The following is a 25,468-nucleotide window of genomic DNA, read 5'->3' as shown; positions in this document are numbered from 1 at the left end:
AAAAGGTACAAGCACTGGAAATGAAGAGTTATAATGAAAGTCTTAACAAAAATTTAGGTTATCGCACCCACTGCCAAACGATCACCATAATGCAGGATACTTGTTACTCAGCTATGGGATTCCCAGTGCTTAGGAATAATTCCCAGTTTGTTGGGCTCAGGAGTATAACCTCTCTCAAATGTACAAATCAAGAAGATGGACTGGATCTAGTGATCTGTAGGAGCTTGTGAAGCATTATCCCAGTGAAGAAGGATTATTTTAATGGCTAAGGTTAACAGAATATCTAATAGCTTTTTGGTATGAGCACTGCATATTCAGTGCACATTGATTATTTAAAAATGATCAGTCACATGCTGAAAACTATTTTAGTTATTAATCTGAGAGAAGGGTGCAGGATTATGAATAAGAGTACCAGTTGGCACCTGACATGGAGCCGGATTTTACATTGAGTAGCACCTTACTCCACAGTTGGTCCCATTCACTTTACTGTGAGCAAGAGCATTGCAGTCTAGACCATGATCAACAACTGGTATTATACAGATCAGGTTTGTGCATCCTTACTGGAGGCCACAAAGCTTTGTGCAATCAAAGAAAGGAAGATTAGAGCATAGATGCAGAAATATATGAGTCGACTCAGGAATGTTCGTCAAAACTTTATTTCATCAGTGTGATCAGAGTATGCCAAGATCTATTTCCCAATTTTTTGTAGTCCCATTAAAGGACCTGCAGATACAAAGGTACATTTCCTTTATAGTAATGAGGCAACTTGACTTCTTAATCATGAGGAGTTTGATAGACTTGGAAGATCCTGGGAGGATAGGAAATTGCTTAATATACTTTGTATGCAGTATTCTTAATTTTCAACTATTTGAACAATTGACTGCTGGGGCAATCATCATTATTTTATACATCCCCCAAGTTAAGATGATTCTTGCTGAAATGAGATATGAGCTAAATTAACTATGAACTCAGATGACAAAAAGAGATTATCATATGTGTCCATCTGATAAAAATAAAAATTAAAAACAAACCCCTGAATCTGAGTACATCAAAAAAATTTCCAAAGGGAGCAGGCAGGTGGGAAGAAGAGCCCCATTGTCTAGTGGTTATTTCATAGGACTGGGAGCTAGGAACTCCTGGTGTTCTGATTCTGGCTCTGTCAATGAATTCATTTGTTGCTACTTAGGGCCAGATTCTGGTACCCTCATGTTGAGAAGCACCTTATTTCATGAGCAACCCTTTGATTTTAATGGGACTGCTCAATGGAAGAGAGAAAGGATCTCATCCTTAATGGCTTTCTGTTTCAATCACTCCCTTGGGAACCTGGTGAAAATACTATATCTTTATTTTATCTATTTCCCAGAGGTGTTTTGAAATATAGAGCCAGATTCTGTTGCCCTCCCTCACACTGGGTAGCATCCTACTCTATGAGTAGTCTCACTGAAGTTTGTGGGACTCTTTGTTGAGTAAGGGGATGCCCCACATAAGGAATCAGAAACTGCCCCTTCATTAGTTAGGGCTAGATATGGCAATCCTTTTACACTGGGCCAGATTTTAAACCCCCTTAATCATGTTGTGGAGCACTTACTCACATGAGTAGCCCTACTGATTTCAGTGGAGGCTACTTGTGTGACCAACTGCTCAGCAGCTTGTTCAAGAGGTTTACAGTCTGCCCACTGAGTAGCAAATAGCGTCAGTGAAATCAGCGGTGCTACCAATAGAGCAGGATGCTTCCTAACATAAGTCAGGATGGTGGGATCTGGCATTCAGTATTTGCACAGCACTTTGAAGATGTCATCTTCTGGAACAAAAGTGACTTATTGCTTTTAGAAAATGGTGTACAACACAGACAGAGAAATATTTGGATTTATGTCGTAAAGAAAATGTATATGAATATTAAAAAGTCTTTCTCCGTCTTCCCAGGCCCAAATAAAATGTAAAATTCAATCTGAATGTATTTTCTTATTTAAAAAAAAATCTGGGCTATAAAACACAATACTAATTTATGAAAGCTGAGAGCTGCATGAGTGAGAATATTTAATTACAGCTGCAAAGTACAAACATTTCCTAGCAAGCATTCATTGTATTAATAATAATTAATTAATTCCTGGGCTAAGATGTACTTCATGCACATGTTCTTTTAGTAGGCTTGGAAATTTGATTCCAATTTTAATTTTATTTTGCTGACAGCTACCTAGAAATGTAAGGATGTTAGAGGACTTAGTCTATTTACATAAACACAGACTTTATGTTACACTGTATAAATCATTACGTTGGGTTTGCATAATTTCATTTAGCAGGCTTCCACAAACTGAGGCAATGACTTTAAACAAATCAGCTGATTTAGAGGGACTTAGTATCTGATTGTTACAGTGATAAGTGTCTGTACAAATATTTATACAATTCTGATAGTCTTCTGAATTGCATTATTACAACACACGAAGCTGTCAGATTTCCAGGGTTTCTGGTAGGCATGTTTCTTCATGGTGTTGGAAGCGTTTTATTGTATGTTACAATTTCAACCTGGTCCCACCATTCATTGTTGTCTTGTTATCCTGAGATCTGACATCATGTAAATTGCTCGGCAAAGGCTCGATCCAAAACCAAATGCAGTCAGTGGGAGTCTTCCGATTGGAAGCTTTTTGGATCAGGGCTTTGGATCAGGCCCCAAAACAGAATATTACTATGTCTTTTCAAAACTAGGATATGCTTAGGTGATGTTAAAACAACCTCTCTGTCCTGTCTGGGTATGTGCTTGTGGAGGGGGTCAACTCTGGACAGTTTAAGGGTGGGACATAGGATGCAAATCTTCTCCGCTCTGACCCTATGGAAGTCAATCCAAAAAGCTAATACACACTTGCCAGCATTGTCAACTCCAATGATTTTAGCATTATTCTTGTGATTTTTTTTTGCTTGAAGCCCCAGCACATGGAGTCATGGGATTACATGAGAATCTCAGCTTCATTTAAAAAAAAAAAAGTTTCTAGCCTTCATGGTTGCAGAATAAAGCTTGAAAATTTGACTCAGGAGCAGCCCTAAAGGCTTAAAAATCAGAATGCAAATAAGGAGACTCCAAAAGGAATTATTTTTTAAAAATCTCATGATTTTTAAGCCAATCTCACAATATTTTTGGCCCTAACTTGTGATTTTTGAACACTGCCAGGAAGCCCAGGAGGTAGGGGAGAGTCGGAAGGGAGCTAGACCTAGTGCAGAAGCAAAAGGTCCACACACAGCCCTGGCCTCACATGGATCCACCAGGTTTGGAGAGTCCCCTTTTCAATCCCCTCCTCCCTCATAGGATTGCGTGTGTTGGGGTGTGTGTGATTTTCTCCCCCTGAGGCCTGTTCTGTGGGATTTTCCACAGGAGAGGATGATCTGGCCCTCTCTCATTAGGAATATTTACAGCAGGCCTGATCCAGAAACCCTTTCTCAGGCAAAACTCCTGTTGTCCCTGATTTTCTTCCTTTACAGCATCTTAGCACCAGCATGACTCCACTGACTGCAGCTGAGTTTCTCCTGATTTACACAAATGTAAATGGGAGAAGAATAAGGTGCAGTGCAAGCTTTGCCTGACTCAAGGCTTCAGGATCTTTTTTTTTTATCTTAAGCGAAGCTTTGATCCAGGTGTTTATTCCTCACTTCAAATGAAAATGCTGTCTGTGGCATCAGAAATGTTACCACAGCAACTAATTGTCATGTCACAGAGGGGTATGGTCTAGACTCTGCTTGCAGTTACAACAGAGTAAAGCCAGAGTAACTTCACTGCAGTCCACTGAGTTAGTCCACATTTACAGCAGTTTCCACGATATGCATCTGAGGAAGTGAGCTGTAGCTCACGAAAGCTTATGCTCTAATAAATTGGTTAGTCTCTAAGGTGCCACAAGTCCTCCTTTTCTTTTTGCGAATACAGACTAACACGGCTGCTACTCTGAAACCTGTCATTTACAGCTATGTTACTGAGAGCAGAATCTGGCCCGGTGAGGCTGATTCTCATCTCATATGTTTTATTCCAGTGTAAGCCAACTGACTGCAGTAAAGTTGCTCCTAATTTATCCTGGTATGAGACCGGCACCAGACCTTTGGCTTTGGATGTGGAATAGCAGCAGAAGCAGATAAGTTGCTAAGGATAAAGATCCTGTTTTCCAAGCCATCAAAACCAGATAAATATGCAAAGAGGAAGATAACAGAGCATCAAAATTTACCCTAAAATGAATGTTTTCCAAATTTTTCTGTGTGTTTAAGTCTTCCTCTTGAGTGTTGTGCCTGTCCATGCCATAACAACTTCAACAAGAATTAAACAGCATGTGAATATCCTGTACAGCAACTTTCAGATTCATTTATTTCTTTCCAAAATGTGTATTGAGGAGATGGTACAAGGGGCTTAGTTCTAGCTCTCTTAATGTTTTCATAGTATTTGTATTTCAGGTTACACACATCACTATATGGCTTGAAACTGATAAAAGTACTCAAGATTTCTAATCTAAATTTAGTGTTTTAGCAGGACAGTGTAAAATCAGAGAGCTAGAGATCCAGGATTTTCCTTATGAAGTCTGGAGTCACCCTCATTTTTTTTATGTATTGCCCTGAGAGCAGTTCATGTGCTTTCTGAGTATCTGTTCCAACAAGCCAATGCCCTAATTTCTGATGAAAACTCTTTTTGCCCAGAGAAGGATAGATCCCATTATATACACATGTAGGACTTCTCTAGAATTTCCTTCTAGTACAATATCAATATTTAATATTTTTGAAAATGTAATTTAAATATGTATTGCAATTACCTCAGTTTTGCCCTCTGAGAGTGGTATTCTAGATTTAAGGTTCATTGGCCATAGCTCCAACAAACTTTATTCTAAATAGCACAGAACTGCCTGCTGTCTTGAGGAGATGGCCCACTGAGTGGGATTCATTTATATACAGTGAGTTCAAAAGCAGTGGGCTGTTTATGTCATGCCACCCCGTTAGGCTTGCCAACCCTCCAGGATTGTTCTGGAGTCTCCAGGAATTAAACATTAATCTTTAATTAAAGATTGTCATGTGATGAAACCTCCAGGAATTCGTCCAGTGAAAGTTGGCAACCCTACACCCAGTGCTGGGGTTCCCATCAGCTGTCACAAACTAAATAACAGTCGGCTGGCTCAGTACTGGAAAGGGAGATCCATGGAAGAAGTGGCGATGGTGAGTCAGTAAGATGGCGTTCTCCTTTGAGTCAGTTCTGCCCCAGTGCCCCAGCAATGTGCTGCTACTGGAAATGCCATCTTTCAGATAAGATGTAAAATCAAGGTTCTGACAATTTATGGTAATTAGCAGGGACGGTCTTTTTGTTCTCTGTTTGTACAGCGGCTAGCATAATGGGGTCCTGGTTCCTGGTAGGGGCTCCTAAATGCTATTATATATTACATAATAATACATCATAATAATAACAACTCCATGGCATGTATAGGTTGGGCAGACGAGTTAACCCTGTTATCTTGCCATTTTTCATGCAATTTCAATTGGATACATTGTTTGACCCAAAACTACCTAATTCTTCCCTAAAATGTGGATTGCTGCTTAGCACCATTGAACTCCTGCTATGTTCCACTCTAGAGGTGGCTGCATTTCATCAGTGGGTAAAGTAATTCCTACATATCCATAACTCTCAGGGATGTTGTGGGGTTTAACTATCATTTGTACAGAGCTTTTAGAGACTCTGTAGAGATGCAAATTATTAGGATTGACTTTCAAGAAATTTTGGGATGCCAAAAAGAGCATAACTGACAGAAATCGCTGCACACCTACTCTTGACTGCGCTGCAAGTGGGAACGGGAATGGGATCTGCTGTCTGACTTATGGCAACAAACAATAATTCCCAATGGTAATTTTCAAATACTACCATCCCTTGTGTTTTTGAGGGATCTGGTGGATGTAGAACCAAAATGTACTCAGTTTACAGCCCATGTCTGGTTGTGTTTGCTGAATGTGGGGACTGTGTGCCTTCTAGCTGGAGTTTACAGGTTTGGGCCAGCATGCCATCTCTTGCAGTTATTGTCTCTTTAACCATCTGCAGTAACTGAGGAGTTGGCCTGTCGGTCTGTGAGTATGAAGTAAAGCAGGGTACTACATCTCTATAGAAAGTGCCAAATTAAAAAAGTTGTGACTATAAAACTGGAGCATCAATCACCAGCATCAGGGTCCTTTAAGAGCTCAGCTTTAGAAAAGAGTGTGAGGGGAGGCAGGGTACATGGCTACCTTAAAATGTAGGATTATGGTGGCACAAGGAGTTTACACATTGCTTACACTTGTTCCTGTACAGCCAGTTGTAATGCTACTGGTCTGATCCTGAAACATGCACCTGCAGCTCCTGCTGAAGTGAATAGGAATGACAAGTGTTCACAGCCTCACTGGATCAGGCATTATGGGGCAGATCCTCAGCTGGTGTAAATTGTCATAGCTCGATTGATTTCGGTATCTCTCTAGCCTGTATCTTAGCCATTTGTGAAGCTCTGAATGCTCTATCTGTTGGAAAGATCTTGTAATTAGCCAGCTTGAAAACTAGAGGACAGCAAGGCTGGGGGTTACCAGAATCCAGAGAAAAATTCTTTCTTCTACACTGAGGGATGTGGATTTTACAAAATGCCTCTATCTTTAGAATAGTTCCCTGGACCTAAAACAGCACTGAACTTCAGCGGGGTTGAAATCCAGATCTCTATTTTGCAGCTTGCCCTGAACCAAAACAATAAATTACTCAGATCCTACTGAGTAATTTCTTATTTCTACAGAGAAATATACATTTCTGTCTCATCAAAATAAAATATTGAGAAAGAGGAAAGGATTGGTGCAACTAATTATCTGCCCGTCTTTCTTGTAAATCACGACAGCCCTTTGGATAGCTAGATCTGGTTGCTCAGATGAAGCAGTTGACAGGCAGCAAACCGCACCTGTCTTTGAACTGGTTTGGGCTTCAGGACCGGGGCAGCTCTAGCCTGCCACCATTTTGACACTGAGGGCCTAACTATGCACTGCTTTCCGTGACCAGGGTCCCCGCATGTGGTGTGTGTGCGTGTGAGGGACACAAATACGTTTTATAAGCATGGTTTATTACTGTGAGGGAGAGTTTGCTCCACTCTTATGCAGACCCTCCTAGGATTTTTGACACTCTATGGTATATTAAATACCATTTGCAGCACTGGCAATGAAACGTTAAATCAAGTTTTGAGAATTGTCCTCGAATCACAATGGAAGCCTCTCCCAGTGAAGTCATGTTTTCTGGTCTGGTGGGTTGGGAAGAAGCCTGGGAGCCAAGAACTCCTCAGTTCGAAGGCTGGTTCTGCCACTAGTTCCAGGTCTCATTTTCCCCATCTGTAAAATGGGGACCCTCACATTTACTTCACCGCAGGTGGCTTTGGGAGGATTGATTAGTTAATTGTGTGAAGTGCTGTGTAAGTGCTAAGTATGTTCATTTCATAAGGAATTCAAGTATACCCAAGTTTATTACAAGTAGGTTCCACTAGAAACTCCTAAAAGTGAATATGTAAATACTTTGATAAATTTAGGGCCCAGTCTTGCTCACATTGAAGTCAATGGAAAGCCCACAATGAGCACATAGAAGAAAACAGCATATTCATTTTCTTTGAATAAGAGACAAGCAATTCTTGTTTGAAAGTAAGCCAGAGTTACTTTGTCTAGCAACTAGGAAACCAGATTATTGTACTGTATAGGGAAATTAGCCCTTCATTTTTGCTGTGAATAATTAGACAGCACAGACTTCAGATCCCGTTAATACGGTCGCTGAAAGCAGTCTGACTCCAATACATTTAGCTTTTGCTCTGCTGAATGCCTGTTAGACCTCTACAGTCACTGGAGCAGGATCCATATACAGATGATGTGTTGCACTTTCCATAAAATCTTGGTTTTCTGTGCTTCGAAAAATTATTTTGGTGTAACTGACCTGTTTACCAAAGGGTGGAAAAAATCAATGTGATCATTCCCGTTGCTTTGGAATTTTTTAAAAACGACACTTTCTGTGGGATTGTCTGATACATTCTGTCACTATTAAACTATCTTGTCATCTCTGGCAATATGCAATGCTGGTGGCTACCCTTTTAAAACACAGGCTATTGTTAAGTGCGTTGCCTAAACATTGCAGATGTTACATTACTGAAAGTAATGAAAATTTAAATGTCTGTTTATTAACGGGTAAGATTGTCAGGCTCACATACAATATACATTAGCTGGAATATGTGACTGGTTTTCAACTGTACTTATCAAGGGTGTGTACCGGCTGTCTAAAGGAGGGTGTTTCTTCTAATCAGTAACTTAACATGCTAATATCTCTCTCTCACACACACAGACACATAAACACGGTAAAGACTCTTCTTTTTCCTATCAGTTACTTCTGTCAGGTACAGGAAAAGGAGCTATTTGAGAGAAAGCTGGAAAGGTTAAAAAAAAACCCAACATTTTATTCAGAAAGGAAGATACTGGCCTATCTTTTATCAATTATATTTTTAGGGCTTTTTGGTTCGTGGTATTCTCTCAGTTGTCCCCTGAATTGTCCTTATTAATCTTCCATCTTGTACAGTAGTAACAACAACTGATTAGGACAGAATTAATCAACCGCCATATTACCTACCCATCAGTTTAGCCCAACAAGCTATTTCTGAATCCAGCAAAGGCTTCTGCTTTTTACGTTGATAGGAACTAACCTCTTTGCTTCAGTTTTGATACTTCTGGGAAATGTGTTTATTTTTTGAATCCACAAAGGTTTCCATTTTGAAGTAACATGAACCCTGTTTTGAAACTACTCCCTCCCCTCTATATACATAGTAGGCCAAATGCTTCCCAGTAAATCTGGAGTAACTTCACTGACGTCTGTAACTGAGAGCAAAATTTGGCCCTGTGAGCTCTCCAGTTCTATGCAATTAGATTAGAATTTGGGGGAATGGTGTTCACCACCAAATAAACAATGCTGACTGTCTGCAGTCAAGACCCGAAACAATGCAGATACCACACACTGAATTGTTACTAGCTCTATTTAACAGCATCTATTCCACTTATTGGACTAGATAATAAACATGGTTTTAAGAGAATTTTTTTTGTGGTGGGGTACAAAGCATGCAGTGAATAGGGAGATCAGACACCATTGTTTGGCAAGAATGCAAGTTCCAGAGGAGAACGCTCCTCTGTTTGGATTTGAAATTGTCAGAACATCAATTCAGCCTCCTTTGCAGTACTTCCTCCTATAGCCGGTGTTTTGTTTTGGAACAAGTGTTGGTCAAACAAGCTTTTGTTTGTGGTCAGTCACTTGGCACACAACAAAACTTCTGGTGTGGGACAATGAGGAAGCTGTTTTAGCGGCGGACAGGGGCAGCTGTGATGCTACTAAAAAGGAATACTGATGTAAAGAGGGTGCATTGAGCTTTGGAGAAGAAATAATATGGTAGAAATTAATGAGAAGGATCTTTAAAATCCAAATACTGTAGTTACATTGGAAATGTATTTGAGGCTTCTTTTAATTCAGCTGCCCTCCCTCTCTAACATCCCTTCCTGGGTTCGTATCATTTTGTATTTCTTTCTTTCAAGGTAACTGTTCTTTACTTGATGCTCTAGTTCTATTTTAATTCCCTCCTTTAAGATACAGCTAGAAAGTTTGACAAAATATTTGTAACAGTATATTTAGAGTGTCTTTCATGTGCAGAAGTAAACTATTTGTGGCCATAACATAGTTTAAAAGGAATTGTATAAGTGATACTGACTTCTTTGTCAGCAAAAAACAAAGCAAAAAGTGTTCATAGATTACATTACCTAAATGACATTACATACGTATGTCCTTTCTTTCACATTTCCTGTAATCCTGTTATGGCATTGTCCCATTACCTCAAGCACTGTCATCTTTAAACGCTGTCAAATCTTAACTGGATTGCCAAGGACATAAGAAAAGAAACTAGGTGAATCTGATGGCAATTTCAAGCACACCATATATACAGTTGTCTTTCTTTCTCCCCCCCCCCCCCCTTCCCATATGGTGTATTTTCAGAGAAATCATTCAGGTAAAATGATGGCTGAAGTACCTTTTGCATTCTGTACTGAAACACATACAATACCAGGACACATCCCAAACAAGAAGTATAAGATTGTTTTTAAACAGCCAAAGTGATAACTGTTTTTCGGGCTTATTCTGATGGGCCTAATTCTCCACTGCTTTGTTCCTCAAGCCTGATTCACCTCTTGTGCAGTCATTTCACCTGTATGAGCTGGATGTAAGATTCCTAACAAATCAGTAAGATTACACCACTGTTTTCCTCATATGTAAATGGACTAGCTAAGGTGCAAGGCAGTGGAGAATCAGGCCCAATGTAAGCAACAGCAGAAAAAAATGCTTGTTGAAAAATTACCATTTCATACTCTCTTTTAGGAAAATTTGGGATGGTGCGGGCTCTCGTGCTTTGCACCATCGAAGTCAATGGGAGTTTTGCTGTTGAATCCAGTGGAAGCAAGGTCAGGGTTTGTTGTGGGGGACTAGGAGTTAAGAATTTGTGTTCTAATCCCGACTCTGCCACTGAGTCACTGTGTGATCTTGGGTAAATCACTTAATGTCTCTGTGTCTCTTTTTTTACATCTACTTACCTATCTGACATGGCTATTTTGAGTCTTAATTAAAGAACATTTGTAAAGCACTTTGAGGCACTTGGATTTAGGGTGCTATGAAGGGCGAATTCTCAGTATTAATGTTGTTATTGATTTATTATATTATTACTAAAATAATGTTGGGCACCATGAAAGAACCACAGATGTAATGCTGTCATTTTTCAATAGCTATAGATGCAGCAGTAGACAGGCAAATGGTGGAATTAAAACTAAGCCATCTATTTTAGAAATCAGAGTAGCAGCCATGTTAGTCTGTATTCGCAAAAAGAAAAGGAGTGGCACCTTAGAGACTATCCAATTTATTTGAGCATGAGCTTTCGTGAGCTACAGCTCCGATGAAGTGAGCTGTAGCTCACGAAAGCTTATGCTCAAATAAATTGGATAGTCTCTAAGGTGCCACTAGTACTCCTTTTATTTTAGAAATGTTCACTACTCTTAAACTTGGGGAGTGGAGAAATGGTATGTTGAAGGGGTTGCCTGTTTATCGTGGCAGTCCATATTATAAGGTTTATAGGAATAACAATGATAGTAAGCTTTCAGGTATAGGAACTGTCATTTTCTTATCTGCACATGCAGTGTCTAGCTCAATGGGGCCCTGATCCTTGACTGGGGCTTGTAAGTACTACTGCCATGCAAATTAATAATAATAATTATTAATAATTAGTAACCTGAAGAATTCACTTTAGATGAAATGCTGGCCCTGGTGAAGTTATTGACTTCACTGGGGGCCAGGGATTTCTCATTTGTCTCTGATCTGATTGTCTAGTGTATCACAAGGATATTCCCAGACAGCAGTGTTACCCCGGGAAAGTATTGTCTATGAGGGAAGACAGCTCCCCAGTTTCCATATAGGCAGCCAGAAAGTCACTGCACAGAGTATTAGCCTTATACTCTTTTTCTACATATTACATTGGTGACCTTTTACATCTTAAATGCCAAACAAGACTGTCAGCTTCAGCCCTGCACTAAGTGGGTGAAGTTCCTCTGAAGTCAGTGGACTACCCCTGTTTACCAGGGCAGTTCCCAGGACGGGGTAGGAGGTGGGGGTACAGAATACAGGTAAGACATTTGTTCCAAGCCTGGTTTTTGGATGGGGCCTTGCAGTGTCATCATGCAGTCTGTGCTTTTGGATGGAAAGCAGGCTGTCTCTCACTGTTGGCTCACAGAGGATCCAGCAATGGGCAGTGATATGGGGAGGGGAGTAAAGACTTCTCTGACCCTAGGACAGCCCTGGCTTCCCCTGCCTAGGGCCTATGGGATGGCAGGTTACAATCCATCCAGGTATCTGCAGGAAGTGTGTGTGTGTGTGGGGGGGGTTGTGAATAAACAGTGTGTGTGAGGGGGCTTCCAGGTGTGAGTGGTGTGTGAGTGTCTGAGGAGGGTTGTGAATGGAAAATGTGCAGTTTGGGGAGCACTGTGAATGAGCTGTGTGTAGGGGTGTACCAGGTGTTTGGATTGTGTGTGTATGTCCTGCGTGGGGATGCTTGTGTGTGGTTGTGTGGGAGGAGCCTGGGAGGCATCAACCTGGGTTGGATATGCTGTGAGACATGAAGGGGTAGAGAATGAATGAAATGTCAAAAGGAGGCAAAAAAGCATAAACCTACTGCTGCAGGGGACACGGATACACTTTGTCTTCTTTTGGTACAGACTATACACCGCCAGTAGTATGACAGAGACAGCCAGGCCCGCCAGCGGTTGGGGTGGGGGGGTGGGCGGGCAATTGCCTAGGGGCCCGGGTGGTTAAAAAGGGACATGTACTGCAGCAGCAGTGGCTGGGAGCCCCGGGCCCTTAATCACCTAGGTGGGCCACAGGGCTCCTAGGCACGATTGGCCAGCACGGTCAGTCCTGGAAGTGATGGATTTGTCACTTCTGCCATGAGCCCCGTATCCCCCTAGGGATGGCCCTGGACCTGTGGCCCGCAATTGCTGTCTGTGGGCCTGGAGACAGCTAAAGATATATCAGATAGAGGTGACCTGGTGTTATGAGAGATACAATTACAGGGTTTTCTCTCTTAACTTTTCTTACCATGGCTGTTTGTAATTAGGGCTAATCCTCCCTTGTAAACTTCCCTTTCTGGGATTCTCCCAATCCAGGCATATAGCAGAGGTTCAGCCCTGCCCAAGCTGCAGATTCCAGAGATACCTGTGGACCTTTGCCTCTGTACTTTCACTGGACACCCCAATGCTCTGTGCTCCCTGTGCAGTGCAGCTCCTTAAGAGGTTCCCTCTAATGTTTGACAGGCTGTGTGTGCAAAAAAATTCTTCTGTGCAAATTTGTGTGTGTGATATTTCGCCGTGTGCGCGGGGTTTAGGATCTGTGTGCAATCACACACACACAGCTTAGAGGGAACAGTGCTTGGAACCCTTGGAAGAAGCCAAGGAGAGGCTTCTGTGAACCAGTGGAAGGAGGTGGCACTCTCTCTTTATCCTCCAACTGAGTTCTGTAGATGTGGGCTCTCTTTGCTAGCATAACTGGAGGGGGGAATGAGGCCTTCATGTTCTTTGTCAGTAGATTTTTAAGGTAAAAAGGTAGTGCGGGTGGCAGGGAACCAGGAGGAGAAATCTCTCCTGGGTGCACAAGAACTATTCTTTACTGAGTGCCAGCAGCACTCAAGTGGCCCAATACAAGATGTGTGGTGTGGATTCTGATCCCCTTACTCTCACTGACGAGTGTCTTCATCTTCAAATTGTCCTGTTGGAATAAATGGAGCTGCGCATGCACTTGAACAGTACAGGTAATCATCAAGTGATCCATCCCCTGTCACCCATTCCCAGCTTCTGGCAAACAGAGGCTGGGGACACCATCCCTGCCCATCCTTGTCAATAGCCATTGATGGACCTATCCTCCATGAAATTATCTAGTTCTTTTTTTTAACCCTGTTATAATCTTGGCCTTCACAACATCCTCTGGCAAGGAGTTCCACAGGTTGACTATGCGTTGTGCGAAAAAATACTTCCTTTTGTTTGTTTTAAACCCGCTACCTATTAATTTCATTTGGTGACCCCTAGTTCTTGTGTTTTGAGAAGGAGTAAATAACACTTCCTTATTTACTTTCTCCACACTGTCATCATTTATAGACCTCTATTATATCCCCCCTTAGTTGTCTCTTTTCAAATCTGGAAAGTCCAGTCTTATTAAACTCTCCTTATATGGAAGCCGTTCCATACCCCTAATAATTTTTGTTGCCCTTTTCTGAACCTTTTCCAATTCCAATATATCTTTTTTTTGGGATGGGACAACCACATCTGCATGCAGTATTCAAGATGTGAGTGTACCATGGATTTATGTAGAGGCAATGTGATATTTTCTGTCTTATTATCTAATCCCTTTCTTAATGATTCCCAACATTCTGTTTGCTTTTTTGATTGCCGCTGTACATTGAGTGGATGTTTTCAGAGAACTATCCACAATGACTCCAAGATCTCTTTCTTGAGTGGTAACAGCTAATTTAAACCCCATCATTTTATATGTATAGTTGGGATTGTAACCAATGTGCATTACTTTGCATTTTTCAACGCTGAATTTCATTTACCATTTTGTTGCCCAGTCACCCAGTTTTATGAGATCCTTTTGTAGCTCTTTGCAGTCTGCTTGGAACTTAACTATCTTGAGTAGTTTTCAGAGTAGCAGCCGTGTTAGTCTGTATTCACAAAAAGAAAAGGAGTACTTGTGGCACCTTAGAGACTAACAAATTTATTTGAGCATAAGCTCTCATGAGCTACAAGTGAGCTGTAGCTCATGAGAGATTATGCTCAAATAAATTTGTTAGTCTCTAAGGTGCCACAAGTACTCCTTTTCTTTTTGAGTAGTTTTGTATCATCTGCAAATTTTGCTGCCTCACTGTTTACCCCCTTTTCCAGATCATTTACAAATATGTTGAATGGGACTGGCCCCAGTTCAAACCCCTGGGGGACACCACTGTTTACCTCTCTCCATTCTGAAAACAGACCATTTATTTCTACCCTTTGTTTCCTATCTTTTAACCAGTTACCAATCTATGAGAGGACCTTCCCTCTTATCCCATGACAGCTTAGGTTGCTTAAGAGCCTTTGGTGAGGGACCTTGTCAAAGGCTTTCTGAAAATCTAAGTACGCTATATCCACTGCATCTCCCTTGTCCACATGCTTGTTGACCCCATTAAAGAATTATAGTAGATTGTATTTTTCCTATAACAAAATGCTTATCCTGGTAAAAGATGGGGCCCTCTACAATCTATATTAGATGCTTAAAAAGTCCTTATTTTAATTTTATTCTTCCCCATCTATAAAATCTTAACCCATGCCTAACACCAATTCTCTATTTCTTCTTTGAACGATGGTCCGTATTGTATTCCTCTGAGGGTTATGCGCATGTGCCATGTGCCCAGAGCCTGAGCTTTTAGGAATGGTATATATCTATTCTCCCACCCTCATGACAGCCAGAACTTTGTTTTTCACCACAGATGAGTTTTCCAAGCTAATGGGCCATATTCATCCCTGGTGTAACTCCATTGATTATCTCTCCTACCCCAATATCCACATGGAAAAAGTCTTTTGTTCAATAGGAAAATATACACTTCCATGCTACAGGAAGTACCAGGGCCAGATTCGGCCACTGGTATATCCTGACTTCAGTCACCATAGACTCTGATGGAAAATGCTCTTTGGCAAAGTACCTGCCAGCTACCATCTGCTGAGGTGTGGGGAGAGGGCACTGGAGACAAGTAGGACCTAAAAGTGAGCGTCACTGACGAGAGGGGGCATGACCAGTGTAGTCAGAGGGTGTGCTGATTAAGCACATCTCTTCAATAGTCTCTTCCAGTGAGGTTCTCTGGTGCCTCCCGTGTATTTTAAAGCTGTTTTCCCCCAACAACAATCTCAAGGGAGAGATCTCAGCCTACTGTCCCTTGGACAAAATCCCTCTGAGGTGTAGGGAGCTTCCCTGTGAGTGTGGTTTACACCTCTCTGCTTCATCTGGCTACTAAATTAATACGTTTGGATCTTCTGCAAGGTGTTTTTAATGCTTGCCAAATCTGCTAGTAACAGAATATTTGGATTGGGTTGTAAAAATTATTGCCACTAAAAACAGTTAAATCTATGGTTTCAGAGTAACAGCCGTGTTAGTCTGTATTCGCAAAAAGAAAAGGAGTACTTGTGGCACCTTAGAGACTAACCAATTTATTTGAGCATGAGCTCATGCTCAAATAAATTGGTTAGTCTCTAAGGTGCCACAAGTACTCCTTTTCTTTTAGTTAAATCTATATCTATATCTATATCTACTAAATCTATAGTATCTATCTATATATCACTGCAAAAGTTTTGACTACAAGAACAGCAGCAGTGGGCCCAGCTTGCAATTTATTAATGTATGTGTTACATTTGAGTTAGAAGGGGAAAGATCAGACAACACATTTATTTCTAAAGGCTGAGATAATGTAGAGATCTATGTGAAATCATTGCCGAATCATATTAGTGGTGGAAAATATCTATTAGATCATCTCATCCATTTCTCTGCCAATGCTGTACTGTTCCCGAAGGTTAATCTTCTAGTGTCTGCCACTGATTCACTGTGTGACTGTCGCATGTCACGGAGCCATGGGAGTTTCACCACAACTTTCAGCTTTATTTCTTGTATTTCCATAAAGAGGTTTTAAATTTGTTGTTGTTGTTAAGAAAGGTTCCCTCCAGTTTTGCATTTCAATTTCTTTCTCCCAAGTTGTGTCTGAAAGTCAAAACAACAATAACTGTCAGATAAAGATGCACATTGAAAGAGTTGTAAAAAATGCAAGTTCCTGCATGAACAAGGAACTTTGTCTTGCCAGGCCCCAGTTCGACTGTGGATTGACGGCTAGCAGGTAGTGTGGGAGAACCTTGTGTTGGTTTGTGTCCCAGCAACCCCTTTCCTGGACAAGGTGTGGTTATCTAACTGGGCATGGAGCAGCTCCTCAGACTCACTCCGTGGTCAGGAGTAAGGCACAGCTTTGGAGCTTTTATTCTTGTTTATATAAATACAGTTTCTACAAATATGTATTTGCTTTGTCTTGAAAGTCTCTGTTTAGACAGCTTCATAAACACTGATTCTTTACCTGGTGCTGTAATAGTAAGAGCTATTTTAGGGCCTGGTGTCACACCCGCTGAACAAAGTGAACCCAATTCACTATTACTCTGCACATTGTGTAGTCATTCATGCAAGTGCAAAGTGGACATGATATGCCACCACTCTGCTTGGCATTCACTTTGCATGAATACAAAAGCACACAACACAGTGAATCGGGCCCAAGGGGAGCAGGAGCAGGCCTTAAAATAGTGATCACTGTGTATGAGCAATAGATTATTTTCCGAGTTACACACCTTTTCTATTTTAATAAGTTTCCAGTAACAATTAGATCATTCCCTAGACGAGTCACATGACACATTTCATTATTTAAAAATCCAAGCAGCAAGCATGCATGCACACACATACAGAGCAAATAAACAAATACAAAGCTCCCATTGCCTTCAGTGGGACCAGAACTGGGCCTTCAAGTTTAGTTTACCTGCCTGTATAATTTAACACTGAACTCTCCAATTGTTTCTTCACTTAGAGAAACACAACAACAATTCACTACTGGGCTAAGCAGTTAGTACACTGAGCCTTTTGTGTGTCTGATTTATGACCTTCCCCCTCTGCAAATGTGGTCTGCAATAAAAACATGGACTCAATCTCGGTGCAGGTGCAGCCTCTGATACCTGATGTAGAAATCAGGAAGCAAAAATCAAAGAGGGGTTTCTGTTCCACAATTGCTGCAGTTTCAGTGCAAGCAAATCAGTCTCCGTAAAACACTTCCCTTTCTCATGAGTGCGGCTCGGTGAGATTTTTAAATAAACGAGTACCCTGAAGTTTGGGCTGAATGTGACACCCACTAAGAAAAAAAAATGGAAATTAGAGCTATTTATAGTGGTAAGCGAATGCCGATTTCATCAGCTTTTGTTTAATGTGAGGAAACACAGTATACGAGTACAGTAACCTTACTTGTAACTTCTTGCTTAAGCTGGCAGGAGTGATTGAATTCCCTGACACTGTAAAAGTCTGGACAACCCTGCCAGCTCGTGGAAGGTCAGTCCAACAACTGTCACATGGAAAAGCATCAAAAGCATGAGCTGTCGATAGTGACCCGCATTTGCAGAAAATCTGAGGGCTTTCTAATTAACTGAGGATCTCTAAATTAGAGCAAAGCCGCTTGACAAGCCCCCTCATATGCCTTAAGTGTCAAGGCGCAGATAATCATTACATCTAACAAGCTTCTGATTTTTAACAGTAGCTATGAGACTAAATCAGCTTATAATGGCTCAGTTTCAAAACATTTCAGTGCATTTTTCATCTCTTACTCTGAATATATATTCTTTGTTCCCTGCTCAAATATTCTGGTGCTTTTTCCTAATTTCAGGTTTTACCTCACAATGGCTCCACTTCTCTTAGTCAGGCAGCTCATTTGCTTGTCATTTCTCACACATGAGCATCCATGTTGTTTAGTCATGATTCTTTTCAACCAGTACATTGCACAGATTCGCTTCATCCTTCCACCCCATAGCGAACAAGGAAGGGTTGCCGAGTTGATGTCATTCTGTTATTTAAAAAAAAAAAAGTAGACTCAAGCACCTGTTTTGCAAGATGTGAGATGTAGTTTTAACCCTCAAAAATTTGGTATCTATAGATCTGCTGGGTTCTGATCTCATTCATTCTGTTTTTACGGTGGCGTAACTCCACTGACTTCAGTGGAATTGCTCCTGATTTACACCAGTTTAGGCCCGCAGAATCTGAGCTTCTCCTTTCAACTTTATTCATAGTCTGCTAAGAGGATAAATATTTAAACTGGCTCCGTCATGCACACTGGAACATCTGTACAGAAGGTGATGCGGGGAACTTGCTGCTGACTTGATTATGTAGCTCCCAACACTGGTAAAGAGACAGACATACGGCACGCGCAGAAAGATGGCAGGATAGACTCATATGTAAGTAGTAATAAAGAGCAGATAAATACCATTCAGGAAGGAAGAGAGTTAATGAACAACTCTTTGGAACTTCTCTGCATGTGTTTATATTCAACTACTTATCCATATCCTTGTAATTATTGAAATGAAATATATAATAAATCACGATGCCTAATTTTTCTTCTAAAAATTTTCACAAAGTAATCAAATCCCAAAGTGCATATTGTCTTCCAATGGCTTTATCAGTAAATCAGATTTTTACCATTTAGCTGCAAAAGTTAGATTTAAGCATCCTTACTGTAATGTTTGAAAGATGAACATTTGTTTCAGTGGGTACTGTGCCAATCAATAATCTTCCAGTTTAACTCAGCTATCAATTATTGCTGCAATTATTTATCTAGTTGGATATTTAAAATGTCATCAGAAAGAGATGATTACATATTCCAGAAAGCAAGGCACTATATAATCAGATGAACTGAATCCAGTTAAATGTAGTTTGGTACTAACTTGTCCTTCAAAGCTTGAATTCTGCAGCCGCAACTGAAACAACAGCTTTCTGCACTGTTGTAAGGAAACAGATCTTAACCTTGGAACACAGTATGTTATTGGGGTCGGGTAGTACTTAGATAGAGGAGACCTTGCAAGCCTGGAAATTGAATCAGCCATACTGACATAAAGAAGCATTTTTTGGTATGTTTTCATTGGATTTCATCTGCAAATCTATAAATAAGAAATTCTTCTCTTTATCTTCCTTTCTGTGACTTTAAACTCCTGAAGCACTGAATTTTCAAATGCCCCTTTTGTGTTCCTTGACTGGATATATGGTAAATACTCAGTGTGCCCTGAAAATGCAGTAAAGCTATAGAAATTCCTTCATTCTCAGATTCCCTAAACCCCACGTATCCTGAGCATTATATCATTTTCAACTTCAAGGAGTCTTAGATTACAAAGAGGAGGCAGAATAATACAAACAAGACCATAGAACTTTATGATATCTTTTGTCCTATTTACAAAGAAAAAATTAACAACTCTCCTAATACTCCGTTGTGCAAGTACAAAACTGGCTTCTGTAAGGGTCAGGTGCAGCTCTTGCTATAATTGCAGCTCCTTTAGTGACACTGAACTTGTTCAGGGACATAATAAGGCTTTGCCTTTCCAATAGATGATCTGTGGACAGAGATACTGATTCTGGGGACCTGCAGAACCCCTGGCCAAGATGGCTCAGTTTGTCAGATGGTGCCAGAGTAAACCTGGGCTGGTGGAGTCTGCTGCTGTCTTAGTGCACTGATTGGTGAGGAAGGGGAAACTGAAGTGGAGGAGGGGCATTACAAGAGGGAAGGAGAGATTTAGAGGATCTGTTTGGGAATGTGGGGGAAGAAGAGATTGAGAAGATGGGGAGGGTCCCAAGCTTTATTCACCCAAATCCTGAAGTTGACCCTCAATTAGAATTATGATCTACAAAAGCAAGCCCAATCTAGTCTGAAAAAATTAGATCAATGTTATTCTAAGGTGAGTATTTTACCTTAAAACTTTGGCACTGAGAACATTTAACAGGGTAAATTGAGTTCCACAGCTTGTTTGAGCAGCACCAGGGCCTCTATATGTACCAGAACTTCTCCCCACAGAATGTCACCTTTGTCAGTGCAGCTCACAATACCCATCCCCAGCCTTGGCGAGAATGTGGCTTTTGCAGCCGCAATGGAGCACTGTGGGGCAGCAATCAGTGGCATTACAGCCAAGGGAAGATGTAATTGTAGCACGGGCATACCCACATTAGTTTAACCTAGCGAGTATGGGTAACGATTGTAGTGAAGACATGGTGGCATGGGCTAGCATCCTGAATATGTACCCAGGGTCCCTGGCAGGCTTGAGCTGGGGAGCTAGCTCATGCAGAAGTCCACACTGCCACAGCTTCACTACTAGTGTTACCCGCATTAACTCGATCAAAGCTAGCGTGGCTATACCTACCTGCGCTACAGTCATACCTTCATTTGTTGTGTAGACGTAGCCTTGGTTGTGGAATGCTCAGACATTCAGAACACTGCCTCCAGGAGTGGCAACTACTATGCTATGGATGCAATGGGTACTCTCCTCAGTACTGGTTTCCTAGGACTAGCAGGTGCAGAAGAGCAATAGGGTCCTAGCCCAGACAGTCATGCAAGCCCTGCCTTGTGATCAAGTATGACAAGCAGCAATATTCCAGCTGCCTCCTGAGTGAGTGTATTGGGCTAAATTCATCTCAGGTGTAACTCCATTAACTTAATACACTAGGGATAAATTTGTTCTGTTATGTTTACGAACAAAACACAGCGTGCCATGCAACTCTCTGCTTTAAAAGTGTAATACAAAAAAGCCTATTCATAGGTGAAAGAATTTTATATTTATTTAACAAAATCTGGGATGACATCAGAGAAATAGAAAATGACATGTAAAGTGTGTCAGTGCATTCTCTACAAAAATAAATAAATAAAGGCAATAAGGGATGGGCACTACTTCTATATAGATTTACTCCAATGTACTTACTCCAAGTTGCTCTAACAGTGACCAGTGGTGTGAATATTCCATCCAGTGTCTCTCCCAGTGAGCAGAGATTGAGTGGTTTTAAAATGTCATCTCCGTTCGATTTCTCCAGGAGTGCCCAGTGTATTGCATTAGCGTCCTTCAGCAATTTCCCATAGAGTTTAATTGGGTTGTAAAGCACTAGTAGTTATGCTGATTAATACAAAATCATGTGACTATGTTTCTGATCCTTTATTTGTGAGAAGATATTTTGTTACACATATACAGTACATGGGCTATTAATATAATTAATATAAATAATAATTAAAACTAAAATAACAGTATTAGCCGTTTCTAAACAAAATAATGTAAAGGTTGGGACTTAAACTTTTAGAAAAAAGGGAATATGGAATGAAAGGCTAGAAATCTAGATCTGCCTTTCCCTCTGTGTTGTGCTGAGATGTTGCTGAGGTCAGAAAACATTGCATGTACTTAGGTGTCATCATCATATATGGCTTTGCACCTCCGAACAAAAACAGTTAGTGAAGGATGGGCATGACAACATGGATGTATTTCTTGCTTTCATGAGATAACTCAAACCCATAGGACCAAATTTTCTGGGTGCTGCCACTGTGCATCTACACTGGTGAGTGCAAATGGGCCTTTGTGTACACACTCCAAGACATCCCATCCATTTGCACGTGCAGCATGCAGTTTTCCCATGTGTGTGAAACGGGATCATTGACATTTTTGTGGTTGTCCCTTTTTACTCATGGCCAAAAATTTGCCCACATAACTTTATGATCAAATCTTGTAGTCCTCCTATTTATGTCAATTAAAGTTTTGTTTTACTATAATTATTTGTATTATAGTAGCACCTAGTGATCATGACCCCTCTGTGCTGAAGGCTGTATAGATAGTCCTTCCTCTGAAGAGCTTGCATTCTAAATGAACAAAACAAAGGTAAAGAGCCTGGCCTAATGTCACACAGTAGGTGAATGGCAGAGTCTAGAACTCATCTCCTGCATGCTAGTCTACACCCTATCCATTAGACCATACTGTCTCTTGAATAAAACTTGCAGCAATTAACTGTTAGCATCATTTTAATATGCATTTTTATGCTTTAGTATTCTCTGCCTGGTATTCAGGTTCAGTACTGTTGCTGTTAGAAGGGAAGAAAAGACTAAATGAAAAAGGGAACTACCAGAAAGAAAAATAGGAAACAATTAATCATTTAGGTGTATGAGAACGAGCACAATTATTTGGAACTTCTCTGTAACTATATAATTACACTGTATTTAAAAAGTGAATTATTAACTTGATTGTCCCTAACAGCCATTGGGTAAATACATAATTATGGACTGTTGACACAGGGTATTGTTTGCTGCATAATCGGGTGACTGCTTTGAAGGAGCTTTGATGCTCTATCGGGTCAAGGCTTACATGAGATTTCTTAGTTGATGGATCATTGACCTGGTAGACCTGAAGGAGAATGTATCTGTCTGTTGCGTGTAGATCTAGCTAGAGGAGTTTTTGTTAAGGCCATTTGGGTGTCATTTCTGTTTAAAAGTCCATTAATTTAAAATGATTACAAAATTTTAAAGGAAAAAGAAAACCCATACTGGGAAAACTTAGTCATTGCAACAGTAATAATCATTTTTGTCTTTTTAAATAGCAAAAGTGATCAGATGGCATTAGGGACTATGGGCCCAGTCCCGGAAAATCCTTACTCATGCGAGTCATCCCGTTAAAGTCAGTTGGAAGAGAGCTGGAAAAGAATCTGCACGTCAGGGTTTGATCACTTTGTGAATTATTTTAGAAGTCGTGGGCCAGATTATATCAATAATGAGTTCTGCTTACAAATCTGATGGTACGATATAGTCCAATATTAGACTCTATAGTTTATATTTTGAATTAATGGGAGTGCATATGTTGAAGTCTGTCTGTCTTTCTATATTATTTGTATTTCTCTGTGACCTTAGTATTTAAGTACAAACTACTTTTGTTTGCCAGATCTTATTTGTTTGAGAAATTTCTTTTACAATTTATTTCAAAGTTGAATTATAAGCTCCAAATTGTTGTCTGAACCCACCAACTGCAATTTGTTTCCATTCACTGGTAATCGAAAAGTGACAGATTTCCACCCCCAAGTTTTAAAAAACACAAAATCACTCCCAGACTGGCATCTTCCTTGCCAAGTTGGAGCCTGAAGCAGTTTTTTTTGTAGCCAGATAATCATCACCTTGAAAATGGTGACAGACATTGAGGTCAGGCCAGTATGACTGGCAGCCCTACGATGCTCCTGAGGGACAGCAGAAGCCATCTCCTGTTTGCCAAGCCCTACAGCTCAAGCAAGAGATCAGTTTCAGTTCTGGTCTTTGTGTAAAATTAGGGTTTAGTAGGGATTTTTTTTAAGTGAGTAAGAAAAAATACAAAGTATTTTGACACTGGAAGTAAAATGTCCACCCACAAACTTTCCATTTTTCCTGGAAGGACGTGATCCCACACACATTGGAATGGACTGGAGTCTTTCCATTGACTCCAATGGGCATTGGCCCAAAGCTAAATGTATGCTTATTTAAGCAGCTTTTTTTCTCTGCTACTATGTGAGGTGTAAACACAGGTTACGCTTCTTGTGAAAATAATTCTGATTCTTCTCTCACACCAGTATTTTTTTGTTAACTTCACTGATGTTACTCCTGGTGTAGGGCTTACTCCACATCCCACTGACTGGAGGTCTTTCCATTGCCTTCAGTGGGCTTTGGATCCAGACCTTGTGCTTGCAGAGCTGAGAAGAGAAGTGGGAAATTAGAAATTAAATAAGAAATAAGAAATTAACACTTTATCGTTAATTAGATGTCCATAGAGGTCTTGCCCGTTTGCTCTTTGATGACGCTGAGTAGTTGTTCTTTTGGAAAGAAGAGATAGCATTAGAGGGACCATACCCATTCCTTGTTCCTTTTCCTAGCCCCCTCCCCATTCTTACCTTCGCTCCAAATAACTCTCATTTTCCTTTCCAGTCTGTTAGACTTTAAACGTATGGCAGACGATAGGTTCTGTTTTTCTTTGACCTTCCCGATAATGCTGCTGCTGTCTAACTTTAAATAGTAAACCATTATCAAATTGCAGCCCGACTCCTGCACGGCCACACCCCTTTAACTTGGAAGCTGTCAGCCTCTTCCCCTGCAGAAAGAATGTCGGTTTGCCATAAGGGCTGCACCTTAAATAGGCAGAAGTCTGCTTTCCCTGGACAAAGGTAAAAGGCAGGGGAGTCCGGGAAAATAGACTTGTGGCTGCTTGAGCTGTTGGTGCTTGGGTGTTTATTGGATTGACTTAGGAATTCTCTGTTTGGATATTCTTCAGGGAGTGACCTTACTGCAAGTAGCATCCTGTCTGTTTGTGTTCCTATTCCACAGAGAAGGAATGAAAGGCATAGTCTTTCCTACCTGTGCCCTGTAAGCCTGTTTTTTCCTCCTAATGAATTAGTAGTAGCTGTTCTGCAGCACAAGTGAAAGGCACTCAAATACCAGAGTGATAGGCGTGGCAGAAGAATCTGAACAGAACCGAATAGTAATACTTTAGGCTCTGTATGAGAGAAGGCCAAATAATACTGTCATCGGGAAATGTAAAGAGATATAATCAGTTTAAAAGTAATATTTTGTTTAAATATAAAATCCTTGTCTGCTAAGTCATGCTTCCAGATATTAAAATAGAAAGATAATTACCACCATTATTTGCTTTTTTATCATTTATGCTGCTTGTATTTTTTCAGTTTGGACAATAAAAATAAAATATCTGTAAAACTGGTCAAACCTTTTCTCACAAAAAGATTTTTTGGTGTAAAAAAATGGCCTTTTTTGAGAACAAAACATTTTTCAAAAAATTATTGAAATGATCAAAATCTGCGACATCTTTCTTGAAATTTTTATTGAAATCATTTTAGAAATTTTTCATTTCACAAAATCTTGGCTTCTAGTAAGAAGAAATGAGTTTCAGATAATTAAACATTTCAGTGACGATTTTGCCGAAGTCCTCAATAAAATATGGATCAAAAGGTCATGGAAAAGTTCATGAAAAACAAAATGTGGGGCCACTTTGACTCCTACAAAATGAAACAACTTTCAGATTTTGACATTTAGCACAAAATTGTTTGTTGTTTTTCAATCATTTCTACTGCTCAGTTTCACTTTTGTTTATAATCAGTTACTAGTGGACTTTACTTTCCGATTCTTGTAGTTTTCTTTTTTTATATATATATATATACACTAGAAACTGTACTTGTTCATCCTGATCTGGTGCTGCGTAATTTTCTCACGAGTCTTACTTGTGTTTTTCTGTTAACATTTAATGATGATGATAATAATTAATTAATAGACATGAATCACTGCTCTGT

General features: G+C 40.4%; 1 protein-coding gene and 1 long non-coding RNA gene across 5 annotated transcripts in view; one reads left to right on the top strand and one right to left on the bottom strand.

Moving 5' to 3' along the window:
- Positions 1-25,468, top strand: part of BCL11A (BCL11 transcription factor A) — a 98,501-nt gene that overhangs the window by 52,854 nt on the left and 20,179 nt on the right. The window lies entirely within an intron of this gene.
- LOC311518804 lies at positions 16,060-24,144 on the bottom strand. Its single transcript, XR_014711121.1, has 3 exons — positions 24,062-24,144; positions 18,040-18,209; positions 16,060-16,327 (listed from the first exon to the last, which is right to left on the bottom strand). It is a non-coding gene; the product is annotated as an uncharacterized lncRNA (long non-coding RNA).

This window comes from Lepidochelys olivacea (assembly GCF_965140295.1).
Source record: "Lepidochelys olivacea isolate rLepOli2 genome assembly, chromosome: 3".
Classification (NCBI taxonomy): Eukaryota; Metazoa; Chordata; order Testudines; family Cheloniidae; genus Lepidochelys; species Lepidochelys olivacea.
Note: the sequence above shows the minus strand (reverse complement) of the source record. Positions and strands in the feature narration are given on the sequence as shown.